At 41.6% G+C, this 23,283-nt stretch overlaps 1 protein-coding gene across 3 annotated transcripts in view; it reads right to left on the reverse strand.

The window, feature by feature from the left end:
* The window catches only part of LRRN1 (leucine rich repeat neuronal 1), a 65,118-nt gene that overhangs the window by 36,066 nt on the left and 5,769 nt on the right, over positions 1-23,283 (reverse strand). The window contains exon 1 of one of the 3 annotated variants that reach the window (XM_054482502.2): positions 19,207-19,602. The exons of 1 other annotated variant lie outside the window; for it this stretch is intronic. The gene's annotated coding sequence lies outside the window, so the exon portion shown is untranslated. Of the gene's footprint in view, positions 1-18,052; positions 18,685-19,206; positions 19,603-23,283 lie in introns of those variants that run through there. One more of the 3 variants, XM_054482500.2, reaches the window with a different exon arrangement.

Genomic DNA, 23,283 nt, shown 5'->3' on the forward strand with positions numbered 1-23,283 from the left:
GGAAGCTGAGGCAGGAGGATTGCTTGAGCCCAGGAGTTCAAGACCAGCCTACTAACATAGCGAGATCCCATCTCTACAAAAAATACAAAAATTAGCCAGGCGTGGCAGTATGTGCCTATAGTCCTAGCTACTTAGGAGGCCAAAGCAGGAGGATTGCCAGGAGTTCAAGGCTGCAAGTGAGCTGTGATCACGCCACTGCCCTCCAGTCTGGGTGAAAGGGTGGGACTGTTGTCTCAAAAAAAAAAAAAAAAAAAAAAAAGTAGTTAATTAATATGTGTATTAACTACCATCTAAATTATTTTTATATGAATGCTTATTTTATCAAATACTCAGGGTCCTGACTTCCCTTACCCTACTTCTCCCCATTGTACTCTTACTACACACAACTGATTATGAAAAGAGTTTGCTTTCTACTGTTGCCTGTATATCCTACAGATAGGGAGATAGAGGTACCTGTTCCTTAACTTTAAAAGCTGTGGTAAGCTCTATGATCTTTGTAACTTCTTCTAGGACCCAGCAGGCTAAACTTATAATTATTCATGAACTACCTTAGCTCTGTGCCAAAATCATTTTCCTCCCATGTTTTGAAAGTCACACACCAGATACAGTTTGAAGAATCTTGAGCCTTTAGTCTTTCACAGCCCTTTTAAACCCAAGATTCTATGAGAGGCAAAGAAAGTAGGACGACGGGAAAAATTTTTTTCTGTTTAAATCACTTGTAAGATCAAGAAAGTTGTTTGTTTTTAAGAAATAGACTATTTGCATAGCTGGAATCATAAAAGTGGCAATTTAACATTATTGAATTGAGAAACTGACAGAAGGCCCAGCACAGAACAAAACATCAACCAACAACTGGGCTGTTTTTATTGCTCCTTTTTAGCACCAGCAAGTGTAGTTATTAAAAACTACCATGAAATCAATTAATTCTAGTCTTTTACAGATTATTTTAATTCTCTTCCTGTAATATGTCTATATGAAATAATTGCTTTGTAATTAGCTGCATGATTAAATGTTAAATGCTAAATCTTTACTTTGGCAGGCTTAATATGCCTGGAAGGCCCAGTTGCATTACTTCTGTTTAAGTATTTCACAGTATAGCACTGGGTATTCTCACTTCGGACAGATTTCACCATGCCCTGTTAGTAAGTGTTGCATAAGGAACTGGTTGCTACAATGGTTCCGGATTGTACATTCAACACTACACATACACCAGTGAAAAAATAGACGCATCACTGTGGGCACTGAAAGTGCCAATATGTAGGCAGCTAATACTGAGCCATAGATTTTTGGATGCTGATCAAGTCAAGCAATTCCATTAGACTATATCAGATTTGCTTTTGCTCCCAGACTGAATTAAAGTTTAGTTTGTAATGGTGAGGATAATTCTCATCAAGAAAATGGCTAACATTTTCACATTCATTTCAGAACATTTATTGCATTTTTCTCTGCTCATCTAGAGCTCTGCACTGTCTTTTGTTATATTTTTTAAACCAGTAGTAATCTGTACTAATTATCTGACATTTTAACAACATTTTTATTTAAAAAAAAAAAAAAAAACAACATCCAATGTCCTTAAGATGGGAGCCTTTAGCTCTGATGTAGTGATATTTCTCTAAAGAGCCTGACTGCTTAGGATTTGCTAATTAGAAGACGAAGTACTGTTTAAACTTTAGACTAAGAAAATGTCAAGAACATATCCCTTCCACATTAAAATGTTCCTTTAAAATTTGAAGGCAGATATACAGAAGTGTGCATACATTTAACACAGAAGTTCCTGCTAGCCAAGGTTAAAGACAGCAGTGTTTGGGTGAATGAGACAGTACTTGTCCTTTGACTTGATAGAACTCAACCACATTGAATGCCATCTTTTTTAAAAGAAGCAAAGTAAAGCCATCTGTCCCTGAACTCTTAAAATAAACTTTGTTTCAAATTCCTTTTCTAAACCATTTTTTATGACTATTTCTAATAAGGACTTAAAGAACTAGACATTTTTAATCACCATAAGAAAATGAAGTAGAGGTGTGCCTGCTTGTTGATACCTTTCCTCTGAAGGCTTGGGGGCCACAGTGAGTCTTTAGGAAGTGGCCAAAGACAGAGATGGGGAGCAGAATACAAAACAGAAACTGTGAAAGGTGCTTTACTTACATTCTTACAACACTGGGACAGAACATCAGTTTTCCAGCTTATAGATGGCAGGTGGTGGGGCTTCTCAGCCTCCATAATCATGTAGGCTAATTCCTGTAATAAATCTCTCTATCGTATCTTATCTATCTTATCAATCAATCAATCACCCATCCTATTCATTCTCTTTCTCTGGCAAATCATGACTAATTCAAGTAATGTCACAATTCCCACAGCTATAAGTGAACCAGCTGAGGTTAAAGCCAAGTTCGTTGCACAGGGCCTTTCTGTGATACCACCTGCCTTAATTGTCTTATTGGACCCCAAGAGTACATTGCAGCCTTCTTTTAGACACGTAGACGAAAACTAACTTGTAGAGTGAAACCTTGGTTAACTAGAGCATTAGGCTCAGGGAATTTGCAAATTTAATTTTCTGTTTGACTGAAGGTTTCCTAGAAAGCTTTTATAGTTTCAAATTGTAATACCTATATTTTTGCCTTTAATAAGGGTGGTTATTTATTTTTTACTAAGACATAGTTTTCTTCAAGGCCCTAATAATGAACTCATATTGGAATATTTTTTTTTCTTAATTGAAAGCCCTGGTTAAATTATTTTCTTCCAATCTTCCCTTTTCTTCTAAAAGTGGACTGAGGGTGGAGGGGATCTAGTTAATTAGGATTTCTGTTAATCAGGTTTTTTAATTGTTGCGGTAAATTAAAATCAGGTGAAAGTTACATCCCTGAATTTGAAAGAGTTTCTTATTATAGATTTTCCTTGATGCCAATGTGTTCCCCTATCTTAGTATGCATTTGAAACTAATGGTCCAATACTCAAAGTGCTCAGATCATCGATGACCTGGACACCATAAATCCACCAGTGCACATTAGTGGATGTTCCTTAATTACACAGTCTAGGCTTGTGTAATCATATGGTGCAAAGGAACAGCTGAGAACATTAAAATGCATTATAAATCATAGTGCATTCTATAATAGCTCTTCTACTAATATGTTCATTATTAAAAGTAAAAAGAATAATTTTAGTTGAATATCCATATTGTCCTTCATAACCATTAAAATACAAAAGAATCCCATGCTATGATAAGATCATCTTTATTGGTTTACCTCCTAGTTTTCTAATAGAAATTATAGTTGCATTTTGAACTTTCAATATAGAAATTTTTTAAATGAAGCAAAATTAAAGTTATCTCTTAGAAAGACTAAGAAAGGGTTATTTCTTAAATAAATTTTAGAGTAAATTGCAGTGCAATCTTATATGTCTAGGATGAACATGTACCTTAAAAATTTCTGTAGAGTTTTTGATTTAAGGGGACATAATTTAAACTATAGAACATTCAAATGGTTATAATAGTGAGGAAATACATTTTAATGGTGGTTTATTATTACTTCAAATTACATTTAATTGAGGATAATGAAGACATAGTTTGAAAACAAGACCAGAAAATGAGAATTATTTTATTGGAGAATTAAGCAACATTAAGTAGTATGCTATGCTTCAGTAACTTAGCATAAAATGTGAGCAAGTAGTTAGTTTATTTTCACTTCAGCGTTTTCAAGTCTCAAAAATCCAACTAGTACCTATGTTGCCACTCACCAAAAAATTCTGGGTACACAAATATTACCACCAACGTGTGGCTAGTAAGTAGGTTTTTGTACCATTCCAAATGCCCACAGGAATGACAGAAATGAATTAGAATAGTTTATTGAGCAACTCTTCTGTGTAAGTCACTGAGGGCAGTGGCAGGGAAGGTGGGGGGCGGGGGAAGTTGTACACAAAGCAGTGGTATTCTGAGCCAGTTGTGAGCATTTCTTTCCAAATCTGAGTTCAGAGACATCACACTGGTAGCTTAAAATTGGTCATAAAAAGGAGGGCTTACCTTTTTGGAGAGCCAGTTGTTAAACATTTACACTGGTGTAAAGGCTCCAAGGCAGCAGACTTGGAATAGGGGACAGAATAGGAATGCTTTCATTTTGAATGGGATTTTGTTATGCCACAGTAGCTATGGAAATCAAGACAGGAAGGTAGGATGGTTCCTAGATATGGAGGGCCTTTATGCTTCACTAAGGAGTTTTCTCTGATTTCTCATCCTTGTCAGAGACTTAGAAGAAAACAGATGGTACATTAAAAAGGGAATGAATACAGAAAAGTTTTAAAAAGGGACCATTTATAAGATTCTTACTCCATTCCTGTCACTACAATAAAATACCTGAGACTGGGTAATTTATAAAGAATATAAATTTATTTTCTCACAGTTCTGGAGGCTGGGAAGTCCAAAATCAATGTACCAGGAGATGTGGTGTCTGGTGAGGACTGCTTTCTGCTTTGAAGATGGTGCCTTCTTTCTGTGTCTTCACATGGCAGAAGGGGGCAAAGACAAAACTGAGGTTGTGTCCTCACATCCTCACATGGCAGAGGAGATGGAAGGACAAAAGGAGACTAAAGAACTCCCATCAATCTCTTTTATAAGAGCATTAGTCCACTCATGAGGGCAGAGCCGTCATTACTTCATCACTTCCCAAAAGGCCCCACCTTTAATACCATCACCTTGGGGTTTAAGTTCCAATATACAAATTTTAGAGGGATGCATACATTCAAACAATAGCATAAGGGATAGGCGAGGTTAAAGTCAACTCACAAAGGATGGGCAAGCAACCCTGAGTGAGCTACCGCAGGATACAGAACCCAACAAGAAGCCAGATGGCAAGGGACCCATTTATGGGTACAGCCCATATACAAAGTGGAAAGGGGTACTGGGTGGAACTGGAGGGACATCAAGAATATCCAGCACATTACTATAGCCAGGGGGGACCATTTAATGCCTCTTTACAGGGGAACTATGGGATCACTTCTATAATTCTGAAAGATGAATCCACCAGCTCTATGTTAGACTGGAGAGGAGAGACACTAGATAGAGAGAGACTGGTTAAGAAGCACTTCCAATAAGCTAAAGGAGAGGCGATGAGGGCTAGAATTGGGGTGGTGTTGACAGGAACAAAGAAGAAGTGCCATGTTTAAAAGACACTAGGGAAATATAACTAGAGAGGTCTCTATTGGATACTGCAGTTGACTAGATGTGCAGACAGGGGAGGGAAGTGTTACAAATAATTTCAAGGTTGAGCCTGAGTGATGTGATGATAGCAGTTCTCAAAACAAGATAAGGGCCAGCAATGGCAGGAGTTCATTTTGGGAGTGGGGTGAGTTTCCATTTGAATGATTAGAAGAGGGTGGGAAAAGAGAGGCTGGAGTACTTCTCCTCCTGGTTCCCTTCCTGCTGGGTCAATAGGCAGGGGCTTCATTCATCTGCAATAGGACGTTCTCTCTCCTCTTGTACAGCCGCAGTTCACTCTGCGTCCTGGAAACCACCTCTTCCTCTTGCTCCTTCAGTGATGTTGTGATTTTCAGGGTGAAAATATCCAGCAGGCATTTGGAAACATAGGACTGGAGTTTGGAAGTCAGGTTATGGTTGGAGAGAAATTTGGGAGTTTTTCTCATAATCTAGTAAGTAGAAGACTTAAGGTCTCAAGGTACATAGAAAAGCAGGTTAGTAATAAAAGGGTGCAAGGGAGTCCAAGATTTACTGCCATAAAGCATGTAATAAAGGATAACTCAGCATCTTGCTGAAAAATAACCAACTCTACCCCCACTATCTTTTTCTGATAACTATTTGGTAATAGTGTCTAAATTTACTTATAAGTCAATACAAAGATGGAACTAAAACAAAGTGTTACAAGGGCAAAATGCTAACTCAGTGTTGAAATGATCTAATATTATGAACCATAATTAAGATCAGGCAGAAAAGTACATCTCTCCACTGAGGACAAATCAATAACAACTAAGTGTTATGGTCATTAGAGCACCAATGAAATTATCATCTAAAGCTTGTGAAGGATCTTGTCCACTCACCATCAGTCACCTCTGTTCATGAGAACACCAGCCAGATGTGGCTAAGTGCATTTTACACTCACCAGCAGTCACCTCTGTTCATGCGAACAGCAGCCAGATGTGGCTAAGTGCATTTTACACAATGAGTTCATGAATGAGAATGATAGCATTTGCATGCCAAGCAAGAGAAATGTTTCAGCTATCACCAAACTACTATAAAAAATCTGTATCTGTGAGCAACACAGGTGATGTGATCTCAATTAGCAAGTGTCATAATCAGAGGTTCACTACAATGAAAGGAAAATGTAGTACAGGGAAGAAAAATGTTATGAGGAGCAGAAAATAAAACAAGCTAAGCTAATTTACTAGATAATATGTGCCACGTTCACATGCATTATATCTTCCCATTCCCACAAACTTGTGGTGCTACACCTTTTTTTTTAACAACCAAGATTCAGAGAAGTTAATCAGCATGCTCAAAGCCACACAGAAATGGAGGAGAAACTTTCTTCCTGGTGTGCCCGACTTGGCATATGCCAGTCCACACATGTGACACTGGCATGCCACCCAACCAGCCAAGACTCAATAGAATTGCTCATACAATTTCCCTCTCCACCAATTCAAGCCTTCTGTCATGGTGACATATCTCTTCGGTATAGGATGCAGTCTCTTCCTTTGCTGAACTTGTACAAGTTCTGCCTTCTCTGAACTCCAAGTGCACTTTGGAAGTAGGCAGAAAAGAAGGTACCCTTTTATTCTATTCTAAGCCACACTGGTCTTCTCCCTGTTGATCAAGCATACCAAAGTCCTTCTCACCTCTGGGCTTTGGCTTACAAAGCTCTTCCCTCTCCATACCCTTTGCCTGGCTAACTCTCCCATGACCTTCAGATTGTGGCTTAAATGTCAGTTCTTTAGGAAGGTCTTCTCTTAGAAGGCTTTATGTTACATTCTCCTGGCCTCGTGTACTTCTTCTTCACTGGACTTAATACAGCCATCATTTTACATTTACTTGTGTGATAATTGGATTATTGCTTTTATCTCACATCAGACAGCAAGCTCCACGTGGGAAAGGAACACACATCATCTGTTTTGCTCACCACTGTACTCCCAGAAAAAGATGTGCACACAAGTGGGGCTGTCGATATCTGCCAAATGATTGCAGTGAATGACTGTCATGTTCTAAGAATTGTACCAAGTGCTTTCCCATACATTCTCATAGCAGCCCTAAGGGTAGACATTATTCCTCCATTCTACAGATGAGTTTGCGGTCAATAAATTGAGTCTTTTAACCAATACTGAGCACAGCTATTACGTGACAAAGTTGAGATTCAAACCCGTCTGGTCTGAGCCCGTTTTTCTGCTTTGTTGCAGAATTCCTACAGATTATAACTTAATTATTTTGATTTGATTCTATTCACTCTACCTCCCCAATGAGTCTGGAAGCTCATCTGGACAGAAATAACACCATGTACATTTTCTTCAACCCTCATATCACCTTTCTAATAGCACTTGATATTCGACATGCATTTAATGAATACTTTTTGATTAATAACACTTCCTTGGCAATAATATCACAAAAAGCGTTCCCAAATGAGTTCAACTTTCTATAATAAGCTCTTTAAAGCAGTACCATAGTAATATCTCTGAGCATAATACAGGTTTATGAACTACTCATTTTCTACCAAAATACAGATGAAATAACTTTGTAAAAATTATTTTAAAGCAGCAATATGGCAAAATGAAATAGACATATGATACGGAAACCCCTTTCCTCCTTCAATGACTGAATATTTGCTAAGTACATTTTCCATGTGCCAAATGCTTTTATAGGTACCAGGGACCTAAGACTCAGTCACAGTCTTTTCCCTTAAGAAGCTGTTTGGTGGTGGTGGTATTACAGGATGTAAATAAAGATAACACATGCTAGACTTGAGTGAGGACAAGGAGATGTGGGAAAATCAAGGACAATGTGACTAACTCAGTCTGAAGGAAAACCAGAGTTAAGAGTATTTTTCCTATGCATACTTCTTACTAGCTGTAATATACTGGGCAAGATCCTTGTCTCGGGTTTTTTTTTCCCACATCTTTAAAATGGGGATAATACATAACTCCCAGAGTTGGTATGTGTTCCTCTCAGCACACTTAGAAAACTCTATTTATTGGCCTGCAAGGGTAGCCAGGTGACCAGCTGTGTGGTACTGGCTTTCCCCCAGAGCTAAGAGTATGGATATCTACAATTACCTGTAAATGTGGTCACAGCAATTGGGAAGCACTGATGATGAGGATTAAACAAGACAATGAATATGAAGTTCTCCACAAATAATTACTATTTCCATTTCACAAATAATTCAAAGAAAATCAAGTTAATGGTATTCTCAACTCTTCCCTTCATGTGCAAGTGAAAATCAGCTAGCTGAAACACGGGAGGTGCTAGGGAAGCCAACTCATAGCAACTGGCCTCTGTGGGTTCACCAGGGATCTCCCTAAGGGTCACACCTGATTTGGCTTGCCTGGTGACTGTCTCTTTTTCTTTTCTTTCTTTCCTTTTTTTAAAGAGACAACATCTTGCTTTGTCACTCAGGCTAGAGTACAGTGGTGTGATCAGGAATCATTGCAGTCTGAACCTCCTGGGTTCAGGTGATCCTCCCACCTCAGCCTCCCAAGTAACTGGGACTACAGGTGTGCATCACCATGCCCAGCATACCTGGTGACTTTCTCTTTCTTCCAGAAAGATTTGTGGTTAAACTGCACTGTTCTAATCTGGTCCTAACCAGGAGCCTTGTGGTTTGGTCAAGATACAAGATGATGATGTTGTATGATGACGATGATACTAAGAATTAACAATAACAATGGTAGCTGCATTGTCTATGGACCATTTACAAGATGCTCAGCATTGTTCTAAGAGTTTTACATGGCCAACCTTCATATCACAATGGATGCAGAGAGGTGAAGCTTTTGGGTTTGTTTGCTACAATGTCTTAAATTTAGCTCCTCTTGGTGGAATGATATCTCTGAACCTAACCTATTATCTTTATTTAGAAAATGTGATTCCATGAATCACCATTTAGGGGCATTATAATATTTTCAGAGAGAAAAGAGAGAGTGGGATACAGAAGAGAATCTGGAAAGAAACAAAAAAGGCTCTAATGTATTCACCTGTTTGCCAGTTCTTTCAAAGCACATCAGTGGAATCCATATTTCTCATGTCTAGACAAATATAAAGCACTCTAGGGGTCCACCATGAAAGGTGACAACCATGTCAACTACTGACTTCATAAAATATCTAGTCTTAGTCTTCTTGTCCCTTAAAATCTCTCCACTTGCCTCGGAATTAGCATCCTCAGAATGCAGACCTTGTAGCAGGCAGAAATATCAGATTTGAACATAAATACCACTTTTACTCATTGCTACTGTATACTAAGTATGTACCTTGGAACAGGAACTGTGCTAAGGACTTTATATGCATGTTCTCACTGAATGATTCTAATGATTCTAAGAGGCCGGCTCTATTATTATCCCCATTTTGCAGATGTAGATACTGAGGTTCCATGAAATCACTCTAGATCACAGAGCTGAGAAGCAGTTCTAAAACTAATTCTTCCCAAATCTAGGACATGCCTTGTTACCCACTCCTTCCCCTGCCTTGGGCTGCATGTCCTGTAACACTATGGCAATGACTGACACATTGCTCTGATGCTTCACTTGCATGTCAGAAGGATACCTTAAAGCAAAACAATCCTTAGAAGCGAATCTCAAGTAGTAGCTTTTAATATTGCTAGCAGTTTGAAGCTTATAAAAATCATTCAATACTTTTCATGGCCGGGGGCAGTGGCTCACGCCTGTAATCCCAGCACTTTGGGAGACCAAGGCAGGTGGATATCTTGAGGTCAGGAGTTCGAGACCAGCCTGGCTAACATGGTGAAATCCTGTCTCTACTAAAAATACAAAAATTAGCTGGGCATGGTGGCAGGCACCTGTGATCCCAGTTACGCAGGAGGCTGAGGCACAAGAATTGCTTGAACCCCGGAGGCAGAGGCTGCAGTGAGCCAAGATCACGCCACTGCACTCCAGCCTGGGCGACAGAAACAAGGCTCCATCTTAAAGAAAAAAAAAAATCATTCAATACAATTCATTAGATTCAGCAACCTACTTATTTCTGCAAATATCGGCAGTAATTTTTTCAAAATTAATCACTTTACCTGTCTTTTCCCTGTGTAACAAAAGATGCTTTTCAATTTTTAGACACCTTCTAAATTTAGATGATGATATAACTTAATAGGCAGTGAGATGGTAAGGGTTAGGAGAATGCAATCTGTAACTATGCATTCTCATCCATTTAAAATGATTTAAAGAGGGTTTATAAATATGTTGTTAATAATTCTAATATAATTTTAAAAGATAATTCAATGATTGGTTAAATAAAAATACCAAACTAGATTTCAAAATTAAAAGTAGTAAAAAAAAAAAAGTGATTTATTTTACATAGACTTTAATATGGAATTATGTAACTTTTTGAGTGGAATGGGCTAAGAGAGCTAACGTAGTCCAGTCCTCTTGTTTTATAGCTGCAATTAAAGAGGAAGAAACATAGCCAAGCACTTTAACAGTACAGGTTTAGAGTCAGACAGACCCAAGTTCAACCCCTGCTTCTCCACCGACCAGTTCTTCCCCTATCATTCACAAGTCACAGAGGCAGTTCTTGAAAATGCCCTGCCTGGAAAGCAGGAATGCCATAAACTGGGAATTCAAATAAAGGACTCTCTCCTCTAAAACAGATGTGTACCTATTCATTCATTCATTCATTCATTCACTTGACAAATATTTATTACATACACACTAGTTGTTTGACCTTGGGCAAGTTACTTAGTTGCAGTCTGCCTTAGTTTCCTGAGCTATAAAGTGGGTGTCTATGTTACAGAGTTGTTGCAAGGATTAAAGGAGCTAATGCACATAAGGTGTTGGTGATGGGTCCCAACACATTGGAAAGGCACAGTGTAGGATATCATTATTCTACTGCTACTACTATATGCTACGTTAGGAAAAATGGTGGGCTCTGGGGATAGAATTTGGGAGCCCTATGTAATATTTTCCTCTTGATCACTAAAGCATCTCATTTGCACAGAACTAATCTCTCACTCCAGTGCTCAATCCTGGTAGTGAAGCCATTTTGGAACTTGTTCACCAGGACTCCAATTTGACAGTGTGAATGAATGCATGAAGAGAAACATATCCCACGAGCCTTTGCCCACATATTTTGTGTTTTGCCTTCAGATGGCTTTGAAGTGACCTACGTTTTTCACATGGCCTCCCCATGAGAAAGGATGAGTCTCTGAGTATGTGAGGAGGCTGGCTATGTCCCTGTGGAACACAGCAAAGCTAACTGGTTCTTTGGGGGGTTAGGCCTTACATGTAGTCCTCACTGCACAGAACCACAGTCAGCTGGAATAACAACCTGGAGAAAGCCAGTCATTGCTACTCCACTGTCCTTATGGTTCTCTGATGGTCCCATGAGTTCATGTAGATTCCACTTGTGTCCTAGAAACTCTCAGGATATGGTTGAAGTCCTACCTACCTCTCACTCCTGATCCTGGAAACCACAGAGAATGAAAAGAACCTTGAGTAGTCATGTGGCTTCTCAGTCTTATTTCTCATAGGAAACCTTACACTCATTATCCCAGAGAAACCAGAAATAAGACCTTGAGGGAAGATTCTCTCCAAAACTCATTCTGATGTGCAAGTCTTACTAAACAAACAACAAACAAACATAAACTTGTATGAAATCTGTCTCCCCTGCTCTATATGTGTGATGTGTGTGCATGTATGTGTGCATATCTGTATACACTGGTCATTATTCTCTGATAGGAAAGTTCAAACGCTCCTATCGAAGAAAAAACAAAAATCAACGAAAACAGAAAATGATACCACTACAACATCTATTCTAGGCAGTCCATTCTTCCCACATGTTCTGCGTTGTCCCATTTTCTATCTCGTTTTCTAACTCTAGCTGCACTCTCCTATGAACCTTTCTTCCCAGATTGTCACAAGTATTTTTTTAAGTGGCTAAGGTCAGCTTAAGATAAGCCATTAGGTAGGGGGTATGGTTAATCCTTAGGTATAGGGGAAGCCCAGCTTAAGTTTCTCTGCATGATACTTTTTAATTTATGCATCGCAGGTCCTTGCTTTCTTCGGTAACCCAAGAGCTAGCCTGCTGAGTCACCGTCAGCTTGTTACCTGTTAGGACTTCACGGTCTAGGAAGCAGCTACCATCTGTGTGGAAGACACTAGGTCTGAGAGAGACAGGAGTCTCAGGTCTTATCCCACCTCCAGTCTTCCCCTAGATGGGTGACCCTAGACAAATTCAACTTGTGCTAGGAAGAGGAGCCTCACAGGACCTCTTCTTTTACAGATAAACTTCATCGAGTGACTTCTCCACAGTCACAATGAACCTCTCCATGACTCTCGTCCCTCAGTTATTGGGGAAAAGGAGAAAGAACAATCACATTTGGCATCTCAGGATGTTATAGGTCAAATGAGATAAATATTTAAGGATTTGGCAAAGTTTAAAGCTCTAAAATATGAGGCAGTGACAGCTTTGTCAACTCAGCTGCATCTTCTCTTCGTGCAGCTTGTGCTGTCCTATGTTTATTGCTGTCGACTTTCTCTCTGTTTCCAGCCTCCTCTCCTGTTTACTCAAGACACACTGAATTCTGACCAAGTCCTATAAGGAATTAACTCCATCTTCAGTTTAAAGTTCTCGACAAACTTAAGGAGTCTACCCTCTCTCAAACAACCATCCAACCCACTTATGTTCAACAAGGCTAGATGGAAAATCGTCTCCTGCTAAGCACTTGTGTGGCAGGTGAAAGAAAGCCTGTTCTGTGAATTAACCAGTCTGTTTCTTATAGCCTCTGCTGGCAGCCGACATCTGAATTAAGGCTGCTGCTTCTGTACTTCTGTAGCCTGCACTCTCACCATCATAGCACACTATGCTGCACTTGTCAGTCTCCTTTCTGTAACCGCGACTAGACTGAAACTCACTGAGGGCAGAGGCAGGATCCTTGGCACTACTGACATTTGGACCAGATAATTCTTTGTTGTGGGGGCTTCCTGTGCTGTGCATTTTAGGATGCTGAGCAGCATCCCTGGTTTCTACCCATTAGATGCCGGTATAACACCCTCATCCCCACCCTCATTTGTGACAGCAGGTGACAAAAAGAAGTCTCCAAATATTGCCTAATGTCCCATCGGAGGCAAAAATCACCCTTGGTTGAAATCCTCTGTGCAGAGGTGCCTTTTTCATACAGAGCACTCAATAAATACTTGTAGGAGAATGCATAGGTTGATGGAAACAAAATGCTCCAATGTACAAGCTGCAGAAAAATCAAGCTAACTTATTTCAGTTTTACTGCCTTCTGTAATGCCTGGCATGCAGCAGGTGCTCAATATATACTTGTGGGGTGAACAAATGTTTAATGATTGTAAATGGCTTCCTATAACCCTGGTAAAATTTTTCCCCTCAAGCGGGCCCAGGTGAGGTGGTAAGGAACTGTCAATGCTAGGGAGAGGAAATTTTAAAAAGAATGACAAAATCTCTTAGCTATGGGGTTAGGCACCAGAAATATCACCTTGCAGAAAGGTAGGGGCTGTACCCAGACCATTAGCTCTCTATATAATTCTAGCTCTTGGGGCAGAAATCAAATTATTTGCACTGGTAATATTTAAATCATCTACCAGTGTTCCTGGATCCTTTAATGCACAACTCTGATAGAGCCGTGAAGCACCAGGAGGGTTGCAGGACATCCAGAAGGTCAGACATTGAGTCATTAATGTCATTGCTGGGAATTGAGCCTGCGCCTTACTGATTCTCTGTACAGTACTTGATTACACTGATTATTATGGATGCAAATTAAGACTTATCACTATTGTGAAATAACAATGCAGGTTAATGATATTTTTTATTGCCATGCCAACATTTTTTTTCTAGAGGGGAAAATTATAGGCATGAAACCAATTAAGCCACCTTTGTCTCTTTTAAAGCTTTTTTAGTTTCTCTAAAGGATGATTCTTTCTGTGGCTCACTGCTTAATAGTGCAAACTCCTTTTTTGTTTCCTAGGTCTTACTGAGATAGATGCTAATATTGGTGCTGCCCACTGTTCCCCTACAAATTGAAAATGACTATGCTAATACATTATCTCACAAAGGGCAGTCATAAATAGGAAGAGCAAATATTTTGAAAGGAATATTAAATGGACATTCTCCTGAAGAGGTTAGGCATTGCTGGAAATGCCTCCCTTGAAAATCTTTGTTTCCAAGATTGCCCTTTCCTGGACACCACTGTAGGATGGCTCTCTTCCCTGGATTGAAATGGTGGCTCCAGAATACAATGGCAGACTAATTTATCTGTTCCCCGAACTTTAAATAGTTTTCCTTTACTCCCAGGTCTACAAAATATCTGCCACAGAAACCTTTCACATAGAAGGATGTCATGTCACATGTATATTGTTAATGTAACTATGGTAACCAAAAAATGCCACCAGTGTGTCTGTTTCATACACAAATGAGGGGACAGCTGTGGAGTCCACATGTCTGCCAGTGGTATAATAGATGTGAGCTAGGACAGCCTGGGTTGGAAAATTACAACTCATTTATATTAATCAGAGCTTTCAAATAACACTCCAACCTCTGAGCAATAAAGAGTATAAATGGAAGGCAATAAGCCACTCTAAAAGCAGTTTTCACTCCACAGATTTTAAAATTAAGTGTCTTAAGCTGATACAGCAGCATCTTTAGAGGGTACTCTAAAGTCAGAGTGGACAGGACCTTGGGAATGTATTATTCCAAGTTCACCCCTAGCTTCTTCGCATCTCAAGAATGATCCGCAGTTCTTTAGGTACAATGGTTCCATATAAGTTATTTAACTTATATGTTAACATAATTAATGTTTATGTTAATTGTGGTACCGGAGGCATGGCTTACATAAACCTTTTAGTAATCTCACTGATTATGGCAGTTAGTCTTTCCAGCCTTATTCTCCCAACTCGATTATGTTATACATGACAAAATTGAAGGTTGGTATGGAGTTAAGCAACTGATCCAAGATCATCCAGCTATGACTGGATAATAGCTTGCTAACCAACCAATCAACTGATAAAATTGTTAATAACTCCCGACGTTTGCGTAGAGCTTTGAAAACATTCAAAAAGTAAAAAATATAATAGTAGTAAAGCTTGCATATTGTTTCTTTTAAAAAACTGTAACATAAAATGGTATGTATTTTAATTATTGGATAATATGCTTAACAGTTCTACAGGGTGCCCATAAAGTCTGGAAACATTTATCATTTTATCATGGATTATAATGCAATGTCAATAAACCATTTATCATGCATTTATCTATGTTTCAAAACTTGGGAGACTACATTCTGTAGCAGATCTGTAAAGTAGGTGAATGCTAATATGCTAAAACAAGAAATTAGAAAGCAAACTTCACCTAAAAAGACTTCTAGAACAAACGGATGCCTTGGTCACTAAAGTATTGAATTTTACAGATAGGGTTTAACTTTTATCTCTATTCTGTACTTTGAGCCAAAACAAGAGAGAATAAATGTTTTTCTGACTTCATCCATATAATTTCATCCTGAATTAAATATTAATCAAAGCTCTATTCATGAGTTAAAGATACTTTCATTGTTCCCAGAAACATATGATTCTAAATGATCATATGATTCTTAAATGGAATTTGCTTTATCTCCAGATTGGCTTAACCCAAAATAGATATTCAGCATAATTTTTTAAAATTAAATACAATATTTGAATAACCTGACATTAGTGCTGAAATGAATCATTCAGGGAACTATTATTTTGTAACTTAAAAATAAATTTTAAGTAAGCATTGTGCAAGTCTCGTAAAAGTGGCATCTGCATCCTATAATTTACCGTATTTTATTTATGACTTATGGCCTACTTATGGTGGTATAAAAAGCCCACCATTCTGATTATTTATCATTATTATTTATATTCCACTGGCTTGGGAAGTAGCAATATAACTCTGTAGAGACCGATTTTCTTTAGTAGGTAGTATATTCCCGTGAGTGTCACCGCTTTAGAATATGTGGTAATGGCATTAGCAGTTTAGGTCAAGAAGGTGGCCTTAGCACAGACTAACCAGAGAGAGATCAATGGTTGAGTTTTTCCTTGCTTTCCCAGAATTTCAGACATTAACCAGAGCTAGCTGAGGTTATTTTTTAGAACCACAGTCTGCAGTTGGATCTGGTCTTGAGATCTTTTATTTAGCAGAATGATCCTTTTCTAATAATTAAACAATTTATTAGTTTTATTTACCAAGGAATGAGTTCTAATCTTTCCTTTCATTAGACTTGCAGAATAAAGATTACACAGGCAGGTTAATTGCCAAAGATAAGGTTTCACAAATGTGAGGGTCATTTTTAAGTTACCAGGTTTCAAAAATATCTAGATAACCTTACAACAAAATGGTTTACAGTCTAGAAATGTGAAGTTTAAGTTACCCTTCAGGTAAGACAGAATCCCAGGCGTGAACAATCAAATTTAGAGTTTATTACAATGATTTGTTACTTTCTGACTTCTATACAGCTCTAAGACAGAAAATGCAAACTCGGCTATAACATTTTCTTACTTAAATTTGATTCAATTCATTTTTCCCCTCCTGTGAAAATATGGCCTTATGTATAAAAGGCACTGAACCTGCAAAAATAACTTAAGGGAACATGTAAAATAGCAGACTAACATCTGTTGTCCACCCCTCCCCCCAAACACTGAGCCCTCCAAAACAATGTTGTCTTTTTTTTCTGGTGGGGGTTGGGGGGTGTTGTATTTTAATGTCCCTTTCAGTGAATATATAGAATACTGGGGCAAATGCTTTTCCGTGAATAGGTTCTTTTTCCCTTCAACAGTGTTTGAGGTTGACAAAAGAAGAGGCCACTGGGGCTGGTTAGTCGTAGGTATTAATATAATCGCCTGCCTCACGTGCGGCCCACACTGCCTGCCTTTTGTTCAGCTGTCGCACGATGCCAAGAGTTGAACAGTGCAGTGTGGTCACTCAGCTAATGTTAGACACGGCAGAAAAGCCCTTGCTCCAGAGTCTATTGCACGACTACCTCCCCGTTCACTGTTCTGTGACCTGAAAACCACTCGGGTAACTAGGGTTGGGACAGTTGCATCACCTGCAGTTCTACAGTTTGGTGCCTTAAGAACCGAAACGACTTTGACTAGTCAGCGGACATTCTCAGGAGATCTTCATGTCGGTCAACGACAACGATCTTCTACTATAATGAATAGCTCTAAAGATGAGGACCAAATTTGAGCAAGAGTCAAATTATGAAAAGAAAACTCGAAAAGTTGAGGGGTCAATTCAGAAATCGCTTCAAGCCGCCAGAAGTGGGTTAAAGTTACTGTCTGCTTCACACAAACCTTTTCCTAATTAGCTCAGAATATCCAGCTTGAATACTGCACGAATATATACAGCCAGGTAAAGAGCAAGCAGCACTTTGAGCTTTCAATACAATAGCACTTAAAGAATTTGGCTCTTGAATAAAGGTGTCAGCAAGCCATGGAATTCCCAAACAGAAAAACTCACACTGCGTCTTTATTCTATTTTCTTAAGGTCTATTGTTAACTGAAGACTCCTTGTGTTTTCAAATTCCTTCATGTGAATGGATGAGGCCAGACATCTGCCAGGATCCGCTCACATTTGCATGCAAATCAGAGACTTCGGGACACATATGGCCCTGGAGCCAATAACACTTTTACTCTAGATTTATATTGATCAAAGTGCCTTCCTGAACTTTCCACTCCTCCAGCCCTAGCTTTTAAAAATGAAATAATGAGCCTATTCCACTAATATTATTTAGATTGTCATGGCAAAACAAAACAAAACACGTTGTCTTTCAGAAAATCCTCCACGCAAAAGCCAGAGTCGGCAGTACCTGTTCCCTCACCCAATTAGAATTCCACTTTTCCGTTACGATTTAGGTTTGGGAATGAAAATACTCACGGCGGGATGGAATTTAGACTCTTAGCCTTTGCCTGTGAGGTTCAAGTGCTTCAAAACCATTTGCACCCCGGCCAGTCATTCACTCACGGCCAGGCTCTGTTCTTGGCGTTGGGGCTACAGCGGTGAACACGGCAAGCAAGGTCCCCTTCTCCTGGATCTGGCATCCGGGCCGAATCGCCTGGTCCGCGTTTCCGCGCCGGCTCCCCTGGAACCGTCCCGGGACAAGTGGCCCTCCCGCTGCTGAACTTTTCCCCCTAGCCCCAGCTTGCCAGGCAGGGACTCCCTGGGCGGGAGGCGGGAGCCGCGGGAGGCGGGGAAGCGCCGAGTCGGCGGCTGCCCACACCCCTCTCCACGCAGCACAAAGGACACTCGCTGGCAAACTTTCCTCGCTTCTGACCCCGGCCGAGCCGGGAACTCAGCGCCAGCTCTGTTCCTGGCGAGGATAAGGCTTCCCTAACATTTCAGGCTCTCTGGCAAACGTCCTGAGGCTGCCACTCCTTCTGGGCTCCAGGCTCACAGGCTGAGGTCTGTCCCCGCGTGGACCCCGACAGTTGGGTAGATTCTTCCCAACGCTCTGACTTCAATACTTTCAATGTCTTGTCAGTTATGCCCCCTGCCCCTTTCTCTTACCAAAGCCACCGCCAAGACACCCTTTTCCTTTTCTCTCCCCATATCCCACCACCTTCCTTTCCCTCCTCTTGGCCCTCTTTCCAACTCTCTGGGGCCCCTTTCCGCGCTGTTCTCCAGCCCCAGCTGCCTTCCCCAGTTCACATCCCGGCAGCCCTCCTCCCTCCCAGTCCCCAGGCACCACCCTCCCCTGGTTGGCCCCTGAAATCCAGCAGGCTCGGCTCCAGTCACTGCCTTTTTTTGCCTATTTCTATCTGGCCTGCCTTCCCAACTATCGGTCTCCCACACCTTTTTTTTTTTTTTTTTTTGGCAAGGGGGACGGGGGAAACGGAGCACTATATTCCCGTTTCCCGACTTCGTCATTTTCCCCAGCTCCATGAGCCGCGCCCCCTCGTCCCCCTTAGGCCCGCGATCTTACCCTGAGGTTCCCTAGACCCTGCAGGGTCTCCCACGCCACCAAGTTTGCCTCGACTTCCCCTCGCTGCCTCCCACACCTCCCGCCGCGGCGCGACCGGCCAGGGACTTACCCCGAGGCCCAGCTGGTGGGGGTGTTGGGGTGCGCACGGACCCGGCACCCACGGCGGCGGCAGCAGCAGCAGCAGGAGGAGAAAGACGAGGAGGAGGAGGACCAGCTGAGTGGCGCCTCCTTCCCAGCCCGCAGCGCGCACTGGCTCCTTGGGGCACCCCCGGCAGAGCACCAAGACTGGAGACTAGGCGGCGACACAAGCAACAGCTGCTGCACGGGGCTGGGCTCAATCGGCTCTTAGAGGCCAGGGCAGGGGGAGGCAGGATTGGGAAAGAGGGTTGGAGAAGTGGGGTGCAGAGGGCGGGGCAGCGAGCGGCCAAGTCCGGAGGAAGGCGCCCCAGGCGCCTAGGGATGCCGCCGCGCCGTGGCCGCCGCCCGGGCTGACGCCGCCGGCCCCTCTACCCGCCAGGCGGGCGCTTGCAGCCGCGGGCGCACGGGCCTCGTTCCCCGGCTCACTGCCGGCGCCCTCGGTGCGCCCCGCTTTGTGCTCCCCACAGCCGGCGTGCACCTGGTGTAAGCAAAGGCGGTCAGCTGATGGGCCGCGCGCGGATTGGCTGCTCCGCCGTCTCCTCCCCTCCCGCCGGACCCTCTCCCCGGGCTCCCCCTCCCGCCCCCGCCCTCGCCCCCGCCCTCGGCGCAGCCCCGTGCTGGGCACCATCTGTAGACCGCCCAACAAAGGCGCAGAGCGGCGGGCCTCGGGTGGCCGAGCCGCGTTGCGCCGCCGCGGTCGCCGCTGCAGGGAGCAGCCGGCCGCCGCTTTTTGTCTAGGGGACAGCAGTCTGCGGCTGGGTAGGGAGGCGAGGCGCACTGCCGTTTCTTAGCAAAAGACAGACCAAAAGAAAATAAACGTCCGTGCTAGGAGGCCAGCTAGGCACAATGGGGCCACATCTCTTTGCAACGTAGAACTCGGGCTCGGGGGCTGAGAATCAGACACAGTTCGGCCTGGGGTTGTGGGAGCCAAGTTTCGGGGTGAAATCCGACCCTGCGTCTTAAAATACAGGGCGCGTCCTCGGGCTATGTGTGCGCGCCCGGGGGCGTCCTCCGCGGACCTGGCCTGGGCCGGTGTCCTTGCAGCGGGAAGGAGGATTCGGACGCTTAACTCAGCGGCGAAGCCGCTTCCCATTTGAGGAGGCTTTCCGAAAACGTTTCTGAAACTTTGAAATTACAGCTTTCTGATTTGTTAGGTGTGGAAGTTGTGTTTAAATAGGCGGCGAAGGACTGAGAAGGCAGTCTGAAGTGGAGGTGTCTCAGAGAAAGGGGAGGAGGGTGGGGAGGGAATGGGTCTTCGGGAACTGCACGTGAACCTGCGTCTCAACTTCAAAGTCGCCAGCCCGAAGCAGGGCTTCAGAGAAGCCTTGGCACCCTTTATTGGGGGAATCGGCTTTAAGCGAACGCATTATTAGCCCCTCAGTACTGAACAACTTCTGGCAAAGGAACGTGGTGACATTTCATTATGATGTCTAAACTTAGAACTTCTGGAGAATTTGGAAGGATACATTATTAGAGAATCATCCTTTGGATTATTCAAAGCCACAGGATAAATTCAATGTCAGTAATCATATTCTTGATCCCTATAACATTTATTGGCGTCTCGCATAGGTCTCTGATAAATGTTTGATGTCTTTGTGTGTCTTCACACTTTGTTATCCCGAAACTGTGTCATGTAGACATAAATGGTCACAATTTGTCTTAAAAGTCTTTAGGAAAAGATGATATTAGCAGTTGGGCTAGAAGGTCGTGCAGAGCAGAAGAAGAAAAAGACCCACTGCTGTCTACAAATGAATAGAAAGATTTAAGATCTTTCAAAAGCAAGTTGAGTCTAGACCCTTACCCAAGTTTTGTAACATGATTTTGTCTCTTTCTCCCCATTTCATGCAGATTATCCATGGAGTTAGCATGCAGATAGCATGGAGTTTGTCTGATAGAAGGTGGCCTCTGGTGGAAGTACAGAAATTGAATGGCCAGGGAAAGATAGAATGCAGGTTTCTTAGGGAGTCTCTATTAGGTTTCCAGCCTGCCTTCCTGGGAGTGGAAGAGAGATGAGGTTGTGCCCTTCGAGGAGGAGCTTTACAGAGGTAGGTCTTGGAGGAGCAGTTGGAGCAATTAATGATGGTGAGAGTTGCTCTTAGGAGGCCAGATCTAGAACAGCCTCCAGGTTTTGGAAGAGACTTCATGAGAATGGTATGAGTCAGGGACCAAGGTATGAATTTTGAAACCAGGCCAACACTGCTTAGGTCCCAGCCCTGCAATTTATGAGCTGTGTCCCTAAGGGCAAGTCACTTTATCTCTTTAAGCCTTAGTTTCCTTGGCTCTAAAGTAGGGTTAATAACAGTACTTATCCCAGAGGATTGTGATGGTTAAGTGGGAGTAAACATGTAAAATGCTTAGGACAGTGGCTTAGTATATAGTAAGCATTCAACGACAGATGTAAGCTCTAGGCATTATTAGGCAGGTATTGAAGACTAAAACAAGACATCAATTCAGACAGGTGGGATAATGATTCCACATGTGACAGAATATCTCAAAGGCACTAGCTGCTCCAGTGGAGGAAATGGACTCTGTCTCCCCACTGTTCAATTCATTTCTTTTAAAATTAGCATATCATTTATTTAAACTAATTTCCCTCTTCCCCAAAGCAAGAGTGAGAAAGGCAGCTTTTCTCATTTCTACTTGACCACTGCATGCATTTGGTTCCAGACAGAGAGAAGAGCATTATCATTAGGAAGAAATGTGTGTCAGGGATGGGGGAAGGAATTTGGGTGAGAGGATGGGGCTTGCTGTGGACAGAAGAGGACAAATGAGCATGACAATTATAAAAGATTCTGAAATGTGGTGTAATTATTAGAAATTTGCTGAATTGCCTGAATTGGTAATTGGTCCAAATTTTAGAAATTACCATTTTTTAACTCTGCAAAGGGGTTTCGGGACTGTCTCGTTAACTGACACTTAAAAGCTCCTTGTCATTGGGATGGATGAAGAGGAAACACGCAGTCAATGAACCAGCATAACCAAGTCTCTTACTTGCTTCTTGCTTAAAGAGCTAACTTTAATCCATCACTAGGAGTAATCAAATCCATCTGAATTACTCCTAGTGAGCTCACCCAGTCCTGGGATCCTGAATTTATTAGTTAGTAAAAAAAGCACTTAATAGTTATTTGTTAAGGTGTGGTAGAAGACCTTGGAATCTTTGAAGGAGAACGGAATTGGAGACAAGAGCCCAAGAGTTCCCAAGAGAGCAAGGTCTTATTGTTGATGTAAAGAGCTCTTGCCCCTAGATTGGCTGTGTTGAGACACTACAAACCCCTCTGGATTCCCCCACCAGCCCCTTGAGGTTCTTTAGCTTTGGTTTGAAGGAACATTATAATTGGTATTAGCCTAATTGTACTGATCTATGTGGTAAATGAGGAAAAAAAAGAAAGATGAAACTTCAGAAGATAATCGTATTTGAATAATCTTTAGAAGAACATCTGTATTTTGAAAAGAAAATTATCATATGCCACTTAAAACTGCAATTTTTCAAAGTTGAAAATATGTCTCTCTCTAATTGAAATATTAATAGGGTACCGGTAGTCAGAGTTCTTTCCAATTTCTGAACTAAAATTATAGTTTTAAAACAACCACCACCAAGCTCTTAGAGGGTGATGACTGTAGCTTAAAATTATGTGACTATTGTGATCATTGTTAACTTTCATACCAAATGTATTGTTTCTCTAAGAATTTTTGACAATGAGTGGGTTTACTACATATACGTAGTTCCTGTTCTTCTAGGGTTTTGTTTGTTTGTTTACTGCATATGAAACATACCAACACAAAAAAGGGATTAATTGAGGTTTCTGTAATTAAAACTAGTTTTTGCATTTAAGCTTAAAAATTTGACATAGAACTAAAGTGACCAACCATCTTAGTTTGCCTGGGAATCTCCAGGTTTTAGTCCTAAAAATCTCAACATCTCAGGTAACACCTTAGTCTTGGATAAACCAAGATGGTGGGTGGTTCTAAATAGAACTAACATTAATAGGTTTATGGTGCTGTTACAATTTTAGTTGAGTTGCAGCTTTGCAGATATACCAAATAATGT

This window comes from Pongo pygmaeus, chromosome 2 (assembly GCF_028885625.2).
Source record: "Pongo pygmaeus isolate AG05252 chromosome 2, NHGRI_mPonPyg2-v2.0_pri, whole genome shotgun sequence".
Taxonomy (NCBI): Eukaryota; Metazoa; Chordata; class Mammalia; order Primates; family Hominidae; genus Pongo; species Pongo pygmaeus.